At 40.7% G+C, this 11347-nt stretch overlaps 1 pseudogene; it reads left to right on the forward strand.

The window, feature by feature from the left end:
- The first annotated feature begins 837 nt into the window (after window positions 1–837).
- Window positions 838–1130, forward strand: LOC150002659 (large ribosomal subunit protein eL42-like; annotated as a pseudogene).
- The last annotated feature ends 10217 nt before the right edge of the window (window positions 1131–11347 follow it).

Raw genomic sequence — 11347 nt, forward strand, 5'->3', positions numbered from 1 at the left:
ACGACAAGCTCCTAGAGAACGTGTGTAGGATTTCAACATCTAGACCAGTTCCTGGCTCATTATATGTGCTTGCTAAATATATTCTCTTCTTGAAGGTCAATGCAAAATTTTTCATATGCTGCCTAATATATGTTTCTTTTGAATAAAGCAAGCTCTTCCATAATATTCTACTTTAAAATTTTATCATACCAGTCTTAGTTAAGTAAAACTATAAATTTACCTTATTGACTTTTCCTTGCAATCGGGGAAACTGAGGCCGTAAGTGTTTTTCTTTCTAAACTACTTTCTTCATGAGAATTGTTGGGAACCTCCTGCCCTCTTTTTTCTATGCCATACTTGGTTTTTTTCCCCTCCATCCCCATTCATATTTTGTATAAAAGTCTCTAAGGTACTGTTTAAGCAAGTGTCTAGGTTACTTTATCTATTTATTGTTTAACATTAAGATTTATTCTACATAGAAGAATTTTGAATCACTTTTTGTTTTCACCTTTGTCCATCTCTTTATCTAAAAAAAAATACATTTTATTTAAAATATTCTCCTGAGCAGCTCAACTAATCTCTGAGCAAGCCTGTTCTTCCCTGCCTTTGTGGGATCCACTTTTTTTTCTATTTAGGAACTTCTCATTGCAGCCCTTTTGGTGAAGGTCCAGAATGACGAATGCCCCATGGCATCTTTTATAAACCATTCCCCTTTTTTATTTCTTTCCCAAAGTCCCACAGACCACTTGCAAGAAGCAGCTACAATACCATGTATATTTCTTAACCCTTCCATTTCTGGCCTAATAATTTACAAATATTAAAAAGTCACTTTTCTGTGCCAGTAGCACTCTTGCAAACATGGTAAACATTCTTCAAACCCACTGGACTTTCTGTAAGAAGTGTGGCAAGCATCAATTCCACAAAGTCACACAGTACAGGAAGGGTAAGGATTCTCTGTATGAGCAGGGTAAGTGGCGTTATAACAGGAAGCAGAGTGGCTATGGTGGGCAGACTTGAGCCAATTTTCTGCAAACAGGCCAAAGCTACAAAGAGGATTGTGCTGAGGCTTGAATGAGGTTGAGCCCAACTGCAGGTCTAAGAGAATGCTGGCTATTAAGAAATGAAAGCATTTTTAACTGCGTGGAGATTAGAAAGGGCCAAGAGATCGAGTTCTAAGCTTCATACTTTGTTTTATTATGTGACAATAAAATCTTGAGGATGAAAATAATTCTTTTTGGTCTCTTTTAAGCAGTGCCTCCTGTCTTTCTGTAAGTCACATCATGTGGGCATCTGAGAGTGGGTTTGAGATAATGTTCACTCAACTCTATGCCATCTAAGAAGGCAGCACAGGCCTTTGGTTGTGCCTGGGTCCCTTAATTCATTCTATCTGTCTAATCTGTATCTATCTATCATCTATCTATCTCTCCATCAATCCATCTATGTTTCTTTTCTAGAAGGTTTTATAGACTCATTTAGTTGTGTTTTTCCAGTAGTACACTAGTTCTTCACTTTTTCTCCTCTGCTTTTTTGTTTTAGTCAACATTTTGGTTCAAGTTTTATTTCTATTCACCTCCTCTGAATCTTTCATTTTCCTAGTTTCTTTTCTTTCTGGAGTGTAATATTATTTCTTCCAATGGATGTAGGAATTTTGCCTTTTCTATCAAGTGGCATCAGAATAATATTAAATCATTCTTTGGGCAAGGGAATATGAGTTCAGAAACATGCATATCTCTATTAAGAAGGGAATCAGCTTCTGATAAAGGGGAAATGAGGAAGCAATCTCAAGGCTCTTTGTTTATTCAGGTGCAGTAGAGTAAATTGTCTCTGCTCCAGAATATTTCCAATGATTGTGAGTTACACAGCTCATTTCAAAGCTAGCCCAGGTGGACTAAGATCAAAGGTCCATGTTGACGGAGTTCTGCTGTACTTTGGGTTTCCTTCCTGATATCATTCACATTTTGCTTATTGTTACTCAAGGACAAAGTAGATAAGAACTCTCTCAGAAGTATTACAGAGCTGGCCTTCATCTTTTAAAGTGAAACACCTACCCTCATGCAGGTATTTATATACCTCTAGGTTTGTGAACAGTATCTTAGATACCTTCACAAAGCCCTGAACATGCTCATGTAGAAGACAGTGGAATGGCTGCTCTCCTTGAATCCTGAATCTCTAGTGGCCATGACCTCTGGTGTGTGCACTAGTGTGAGAGAATGAGAGCTGCATTCAGGCAGAAACCCAGATAGGAATGAAGAGAATGCATTGTTATTGTCTGACTGGCAGCTGTTGTCAGTAGCTGGACTTCTGGGAAGGTGGGGTCAGATCTGGAGACTACAAACATGCAGGCCTGAACTTGGAAGCCCAAACAGAAGGAAGGAGAGGAAAGAAGGCAGCTCAGCAAAGAGTTCAAACATAGAAGTAGTGGCTTGTTTCTCCAGCCTCTGGGCCAACGTCAAAAAGGTAAACAAAGCAATCAGCAGCTATCAAAAGCAAAATAAAAACAGTTCCCGAGCTTTAAGCAGATCCCTACAGGAAGGAGGAGTTGTTGTGACAAACACAATAACAAAATGTATTCATCTTATAACCAAAGGTTTGTACCCTTTGACCAATATCTTTCCATTTTCTCCATTAAATTCTTAGTAATTTTTAAACAAGGGGCTCTGCATATTAATTTTACACTGGGCCCCACAAATGATATAATTTGTCTTGTGAAGGCTCAGATGTAGAGATTTGGGGTACAGTGGTAGCTGGAGGTGAAGTGCAGGCCTGGCAGCAGGGAAAGTTAAGTGAACCTCAAAGGCTGAACTATAGACCTGTCCCTCTCTCCCCTGCCCTGTCTCCACAAGTAATCACACATTTAATACCTCTCCATACCCCAGTTTTAATACCAACTTTCCCGAACTTTTATTACCTTAGTTGGGTTAAAGGAATTGCCAACCCTCTACCATTTACTCCACCATGTTCTTTGATTCCAATAATCCCAGTATGGCTTGTCCCCTGCTCTCCCGCCATTATTTTCATATATTTTTTGGTTGGGTTTGTCACAACTCCTCCTTTATGTTTATTGATGGAGTCACTTATGTATAGACTGAATGGTTCAAAGAAAATTTTCTTGAAATTTCTAGAAACCTTTGAAAGTAGCCCACAGAAAAGCCCCCATCACTCTATAATAAAGCCCATCTTTTCATGTACTCTGAAGTTTTAGTTAGCTCTTAAATATTGTCCTTTCCAGTAAAGATCATCAGCCATTTAAGGAAGGCCTCAGCGTGAAAGTCAGATTGCAAAACAAATGGGAAGGGAGAAAAGGAACCTGGAGAAATCAGAGACAATAAAGAGAGCACTAGAAAGCTTAAACAAAAGTAATATCCTCAAAAACTTAAAAGAGGACATTTCACTCTGAAATAAAAATAAGAATCTATAAAAAAGAGAAATAATCAGGGAACAAGAAAGAGCATTTAGAAATTCGAAATATGGTATAACTATAATATAAAAATTTACCAGACTACATAGAAGACGAAATCTTTAAAAATCTCCAAGAAGGTAAATTAAAAAGCAAAAAATAATGGAAATCGGAGCGGTAAGAGAAATAATATAAAAAAATTAGAGGCTTTATATAAGAATCCAAGCTCTTCTAGCCCCGGCTGGTGTGGCTCAGTGGATTGAGTGCCGGCCTGTGAACCAAAGGGTTACTTGTTTGATTCCCAGTCAGGGCACATGCCTGGGTTGCGGGCCAGGTCCCCAGTTCGGTGCACATGAGAGGCAACCACACATTGATATTTCTCTCTCTCTCTTTCTCTCTCCCTTCTCTCTCTAAAAAAATAAATAAATAAAATATTTTTTTAAAAAAGAAAAAGAATCCAAGATCTTCTAATAAAAATTCCACAAAAACAGAATAGGGAAACAAACAAAAAAAACCCTATCAAGGAATACAGAATCTCCAGATTACATGGACCAAACAAATAAACACCCAGTGCAACAAATGAAAAAGACTCACACTGAGGTACATTATCACGACATCTCAGAACACAGAGACAAAGAAAAGATCCTAAATACTTCCAGGTAAGGAATAAATCACATAGAAAGAGTGAAGAAAGGGAACTGGATTTTACCACTGGGAGCTAAGGGAAAATGATTTGGTTGATTGTTTTGTTTGGGTCCTTTTATCTTTATGATCTTCTATCTACTTGTTCTATCAATTACTGAGAAAGGAGTGTTGAAGTCTGCACTACAATTGTGAATTGGACTCTAATAGTTTCTGTCTCATGGACAGAAACCCATTTAGGATTGTTAAATATTTTCAGAGAACTTACCTTCTTATCATTCTCTAATACCTTTCTTTACTCTTAATAATATTACTTGTTCTAAAGTCTATTTTATCAAATATTGCTGGTTTGGCTCAGTGGATTGAACGTCGGCCTGCGAGCTAAGTGTCGCTGGTTCGATCTTCCAGTCAGGGCACATCAGAGAAGGAAAACTCTGATTCCAAAAAACCTCCGCTGCCTTACGGCATACCTCTTCAGGGGAAAGGCTAAGGGAGTAAACCCCGACAGAAAATCCGGAGCCGGAGTCCCTAAGGCGGTCTGACGTTGTAGTCAACACCGGCAACTCCTGCGGCGCACCTGAAGCCAAGCTGTATTGACTCCGTCTTTCCCTTGGACCCTTCAGCTGCGAAGAGAGGGGGTGTCTGCTGCATGGGCAACAGCAGACCCTCCATATCACCCTGCCCAGGCTCTGTAGCTTCAGCTTCACTGGAGAGAACACTCCAGCGTCATCGCAAGATGTCGATTCAACATGGGAGGAGACAGATACCGTGTCACTCCCGAGTCGGACTGCACAACCATTCTCGGCGGTGCAGATAGGCTCTTAAGAAGCTACACCATCATCTCTCGAGACGGACGGCTGCCGACGACGACGAATATAACCACTCCAATTTCCTTTTGGTTAGTGTTTACATGTTATATTTTTCTTCATTCAAGCACATGTAATGTGATTATTGATTTACTATGATTAGGATAAATTCTACTTTTTTTTACCTGTTCCTTGTTTCCTTTTTTCCCCCCTTTCCGTCTCTTGGGTAATTTGAACATTTTTTGTGATATCATTTTACCTCCTCTATAGAATTATTATGTATACCTCCTTTAAAAAAATTTAGCAATTGCTCTCCGAATATACTATATATACTATATATATATATATATATCAAAATCTATCTTGAAATAATACTCTAACACTTCCTGTTCAATGTAGTGGCTTTACAACCATATATTCTCAGTTTTTTCCTCGATCCTTTGGATTGTTGTTGTCACATCTTTCAGTTTTACACATACTTTAAACATGTAATCCATTACTACTATTTTGCTTTAGCAGTGAGTTTTGTCTTACAGTAATTAAAAATAAAGAAAAATATTTTTATTTTACTTTAATTTATTCCATATCTAGTTCTCCTTATCTGTGTAGCTCCAGGATTCATCTGATGTATTTTTTTGACTTGAAGAATTTCCTCTAATGTTTCTTGCAATGTGTGTTGTCTGAGAAAGTATTCATTTCTTCTTCTTTTTCTCCTAAAAAAGATATTCTTGATGAGTATAGGATTCTGGGTTGAAAGCTTTTTCTTTCAGCACTTTAAAGATGTCACTTCATTATCTTATTTTCTTATGAAAAATATGCTTTAAATTTTATTTTTGTTCCTCTGTGTGTAATGTTGCTTTCCTTTCTGACTGACTTTAAGATTATCTCTCTCTCTCTCTCTTTAAAAATAATTTGAATATGATATGCCTCTGTGTGTGTGTTTTTTGCTTGTTTTGGTATTTGTCTAGTTTGGTGTCCTCTGAGTTTTTTAGACCTGTGATTTAGTGTTAGTCGTTAATTTTGGAAAATTCTCAGCCAATACTTCTTCATATATTTCTTCTGCCCCATTCTTTCTCTCTCTTCATTCAGGAATCCAATTATGCATGTGGTAGAGTGTTTGATATTGGCACATGGCTCCTTGAATGTTCTGGTTCCCCCACATGCACATATTCTCTTTTTTGCTCGTTGTATTTCAATCTGGGGAATTTCTAGTAACTTATCTTCAAATGTGCTCTCAGAGGTATTGCGTTTCCTGATGAGCCAGTTGTCACTGTGCTTTTCCTTTCTAGCACTTCCATCCAATTCTTATAGTTTATATCTCTTTGCTGAAATTACTTATCTAACCTTGAATGTTGTCAATCTTATCCATTAATCATATATTAATCAGAGTTATTTTAAATCTCCTATCAGGTCCAGCTTCTGTGTCCTATCTGAGTCTGGTTCTGTTCATTGTTCTGTCTCTTAGGAGTGTGTGTTTTCATACCTTGCTGTATGCCTTATACACTTTGTTGGAAGCTAGACAGCCTGTGTAGACAAAAAGACTGAGGTCATCATTTTATGCCTGTCAATTGGCATGTCTTTCCTTTTTCTATGTCTTTGGTATGGGGGTTTGAAGTAATGTACATAGGTGTTGGGCTGGGTTTGAGATGAACTGTGGCTATTGTTACAAGGATTGAAAAAAGAAAAGAGGCATACTAACTTCAAATTCAAAGCTTTTTTGAAGCCAATTGCACAGTAACCAAATAAGAGAGACAAGCACCTGCAAAGAGAAGGGAGATTTGGCCACTCGCTTACCTGGGGAGTTTGTAACTAGTAGACACCTATAGGAAGAGTTCAGTTGGAGTATTTGATGTTTTGGTGAAGGACCAAGTGTGAGTTGATAAGACAGTGTTGAAACTTTCAGTCATTGAGGTGGTTCTTTCAGTCAAGGTCCCAATTAAACTACAAAGAAAAGTCTTGAACTCAGGCTAGAAATAGCAGGCACAGACATTCTGTAACAATTACTTTGTTATTGCTTCTGTTACTGTTGACTCTGGCTAATATGCAGCTTGTAGCTAAACAGCATGTTTGTATAAGAATCCTAGGAACTAACTTCAACACATATAGACTCTGACCGTCAGGCATCCCAGCTCTGGGAGATTTGCTTACCTTCAGTTGTGGAACCAGGATGATGTGAATCCTGGATGACTAAACCAGGATGATGCACACTGGACCATCACTTGCCTTATCAGAAAGGATTGTGCTAGTCTGCACATGGAGAACTTTTTAACCCCCTCACTTGATCTCTTTGTTCTGTTCCCCTCTCCCTCCTTATAAAAACTCTGCCTCCACTGAGAGGTGGAGTTGGGCTTTGATACATGAATTCTCCATCTTCCCAGGAAGGTGGGCTTTGGGAAAAGAGCCCCCCATCTTCCAGGTGGCCGGCACCTAAGAATAAAGCACTTTCCTTTACATCAGCACCTGCCTCTTGAGTACTGGCTTTCGAAGTGGCAGGCAGCTGGGCCTGTGTTCAATTACGACTCCACCAAAGGGACAATAGGAGGTTCTGTCATCAGGACCTGGCTGTGAGGAAGGGGCTCCTCACAGGAACTGAGATTTTCTTTCTAGAGAAAATCCCATAAGGAGTGCAAAAATTCCTAGAATTCACTCTGTTCTTCCCTCCCTCTAGCCAGTTGACTTAGGCTGTCTCCTGGGACACACAGCATGGGGGCAGGGTGGGGCATGCTGGGGCATGCTGGGGAAGCTATCTGTGGCACCTACCAAGCAGACAGGTGTGGAACAGCTGAAAAACACAGGAATAAGGTGATGTTCTGAGTCTTTCTTTCTTTAAATTTTTTTAATTGATTTTTTTGAGAGAGAGAGGCAAGGGGAGAGAGAGAAACATCGATTTATTGCCCCACTTATTTATACATTTACAGGTTGATTCTTGTATGTGCCCTGACTGGGGATCAAATCTGCAACCTTGGCATCTCAGGGACAGCGCTCCAACCAACTGACCTACCTGGCCAGGGCTTGAATCTGCTTTTTATTAACCATTTGACTTTGGGCAAACTCATTTTTCTTTTTGATCCTATTTGAGCCTTTATAAATGCTAAGAGTATTGTCTTCCTTGTAGGATGGTTGTGGGTTTTCAATGAGATGCAATGTGTGTGTGAAGTGCGGGGCCCACAGTTAGCCTCCAATAACTGGGAACTTTAAAAAAAATGCAGGAATCATTACTCTAAATATAACTGTTAGTGCATGAAAATATCAATCTCTCCCTATGGAAATAGCAGAGAAATGGGTACTCCATTATGTGAATGAATGGTGAGGTTAAAATATGAGACCTACTTGGAGAATTTATTAGGAGTATTTACATGGTCTTACCTTTCAGCCCAGAGAGTTTCACTTCTAGGGATTTATGCTGAGGAAACAATCAATTGAAAGATAGATAATGAGGTGGTTCTGCAGGCAGAGAGATCTAGACTGAAATTCCAGCTGTCATTAAATATTCATATGACTTTGGAAAGTAACCCAACTTCTCTCAGTTTCCCTTTATCCTTCTATGAAGTACAAAAATATTCACAGTAGCTTACTCACAATAGCCTCAAATAAAAAAAAAATGTCTATACATAATAAAATATAAAATACATGTTGATACAATGAGATACTGGACCACAAAAATGTGAATAAATCACATAGAGCTAATATTTAGTGAAAGAAGTAATCTCTGAAAAAGCACTTGAGATATGGATCTACTTAAATCAAGTTCAAGAATAGGCAAAATTGAAAGACTTCCAACCAAGATGGAGGCGTAGACAGACACGCTGTGTCTCCTTCCACAACTGAGAAGGAATACAACTATCTCAAAACTAGAAACAACCAGAAGTTCCAGAAAATCAAACTGCATGAAAGTCCAGCAAACAATGAGATAAAGAAGAAATACTCATCCAGACAGGTAGGAGGAGTGGAGCCAGGGCAGAGAGGAGACAATGTGGTGGCAGCAGCAGTGGCAGTAGTGGCAGAAGTGGCAGGCTGGCAGAAAGCACAGTCACACATTTTAAAAAGTCAGGAGGGACACCTGGGGAGCATTCCCAGCTCCTCACCGGACCTCACAGCTCATGGTCCTAGCACTAGGGAAAATCAATCCTCATTGCTTCTGACTGTGCAGACCAGTGGGTGTTGGGGTGGAGGCAGAAACTGCCGGACTCAGCAGAGTCCATTTGTTTAAAGGGTTCCCACGGTCCTAGAACGTCCGCAGACCCACCGACTCTGGGAACAATGGCCAGGGCAGCAGCTAGAGGGGCGCCAGTCCAGTGCAGAAGTGGGAGCGGTGCTTGGAGAAGGAGCGAGTGCTGGAGAGGTGGCATTGTTCCCTCTTGGATCCCTCCCCCACATCGTCGTCGGCAGCCGTCCGTCTCGAGAGACGATGGTGTAGCTTCTTAAGTGTCTATCTGCACCGCCGAGAATGGCTGTGCAGTCCGACACGGGAGTGACACGGCATCTGTCTCCTCCCGTGTTGAATTGACATCTTGCGATGACGCTGGAGTGTCCTCTCCAGTGGAGCTGAAGCTACAGAACCTGGGCAGGGTGATATGGAGGGTCTGCTGTTGCCCATGCAGCAGACCCCCCCTCTCTTCGCAGCTGAAGGATCCAAGGGAAAGACGGAGTCGATACAGCTTGGCTTCAGGTGCGCCGCAGGAGTTGCCGGTGTTGACTACAACGTCAGACCGCCTTAGGGACTCCGGCTCCGGATTTTCTGTCGGGGTTTACTCCCTTAGCCTTTCCCCAGAAGAGGTATGCCGCAAGGCAGCGGAGGTTTTTTGGAGTCAGAGTTTTCCTTCTCTGATGTACCCTGACTGGAAGATCGAACCAGCGACACTTAGCTCGCAGGCCGACGCTCAATCCACTGAGCTAAACCAGCCAGGGCCCCACATACAGCGCCACAATGTGGTGAAATAGGTTGCCCTGGACTGATGAATCCCTAAGGCTCCGCCCCTTACAACATAACAGGAGCGACAGCTCTACCTGGGACTCGGAGGCAAACAAACACAGGAGCCTGTCAGAATGAGGAGACAGAGAAGTATGGCCCAAAGGGGGGAATGGATTAAAGTTCCAGTGGGAGAACTAAGTGATGAGGAGATAGCCAACCTAACAGATGAGGAGATAGACAACCTAACAGATGCAGAATTCAAAACACTGGTGATAAAGATTCTCACAGGCTTGACAGATATGCTTGAGCACGGCAAAGCATAAGAGAAGAACTGAAGGCTATGCTAAGTGAAACAAAGGAAACTCCACATAAAACCAATGGTAAAGGAAAGGAAACCAGGGTTCACATCAATGATTTGGAACATAAGGAATAAAAAAAACAGTCAACCAGTGCAGAACGAGAAAGCAAGAATCGAAAAAAATGAGGAAAACTTCCCAAATTTTGCGAAGGAGATGGACATACAGGTCCAGGAAGCACGGAGGGTGCCGGATGAGCTGGACCCAGAGGGGACCACACCAGGACGCATCATGACTGAGATGCCAAAGGTGAAAGATAAAGACAGAGTCATGGGGACAGCAAGGGAGAGGCAGAGAGTTGCCTACAGGGGGGTGCCTATAGGATGAATGTGATGAAAAGCAACCTACAACCAAGATTACTCTAACCAGCAAAACTATGGAATGGAAGGGCAGATGAAGTGCTTCCCAGACAACATGAAGCTAAAGGAGTTTATCATCACCAAGCCATTATTATATGAAATGTCAAAGGGACTTATTTAGGAAAAAGAATATCAAAACTATGAACACTAAAATGACAATAAACTCACAACTATCAACAACTGAATCTAAAAAATAAAAACAAAATCCATCTAAGCAAACCAGAATTGGAACAGAATCATAGGTATGGGGATCATTTGAGGGTTATCAGCTGGGAGGGGGTCAGGGAGAAATGTGGAAATGGTGCAGGGACTAAGAAGCATAAGTGGTTGGTACAAAATAGACAGGGGGGTGTTAAAAATAATTAGGAAAGGGTGAAGCCAAAGAACTTATATGCACGACCCATGGACATGAACTAAGGGGGGTGGGATTGCTGGAGGGAAGGGGGTACTGGCAGAGGGGAACAAAGGGGGAAAAATTGGAACTACTGTAACAACGTAATCAATAAAATATACTTAAAAAAAAAGAATAGGCAAAATTGGAGGGGGCAAAAGGGAGCCTTCTGAAGTGTTGTAAGTATTGTATATATACATCTGGAAGATGGTTATGTGGGTGTATACATATGCCAAGTTCATCAATCTGTACTCTTAAAATTTGTGTACTCACTGAATATAAGAAATACCCCAATGAAGAAGTCAATTTTTTAAAAAGAGTAAATAAAAGGGGGAAAAAATGATGTTTACAAGGAATTCTAATGCCACAGGGAAAAGACTGGTATGATGTCATGTCATAATCAAAATACTATATAGAGAATAAATAATCACAAATTACCTTAAGTATGTATATGGAAGACTGGAAGAAAATACACTGAAAGGTTAACAATGGGTCTCTCTGAGGG

Source organism: Furipterus horrens, unplaced genomic scaffold, assembly GCF_987537825.1.
Source record: "Furipterus horrens unplaced genomic scaffold, mFurHor1.1.pri manual_scaffold_8, whole genome shotgun sequence".
Classification (NCBI taxonomy): domain Eukaryota; kingdom Metazoa; phylum Chordata; class Mammalia; order Chiroptera; family Furipteridae; genus Furipterus; species Furipterus horrens.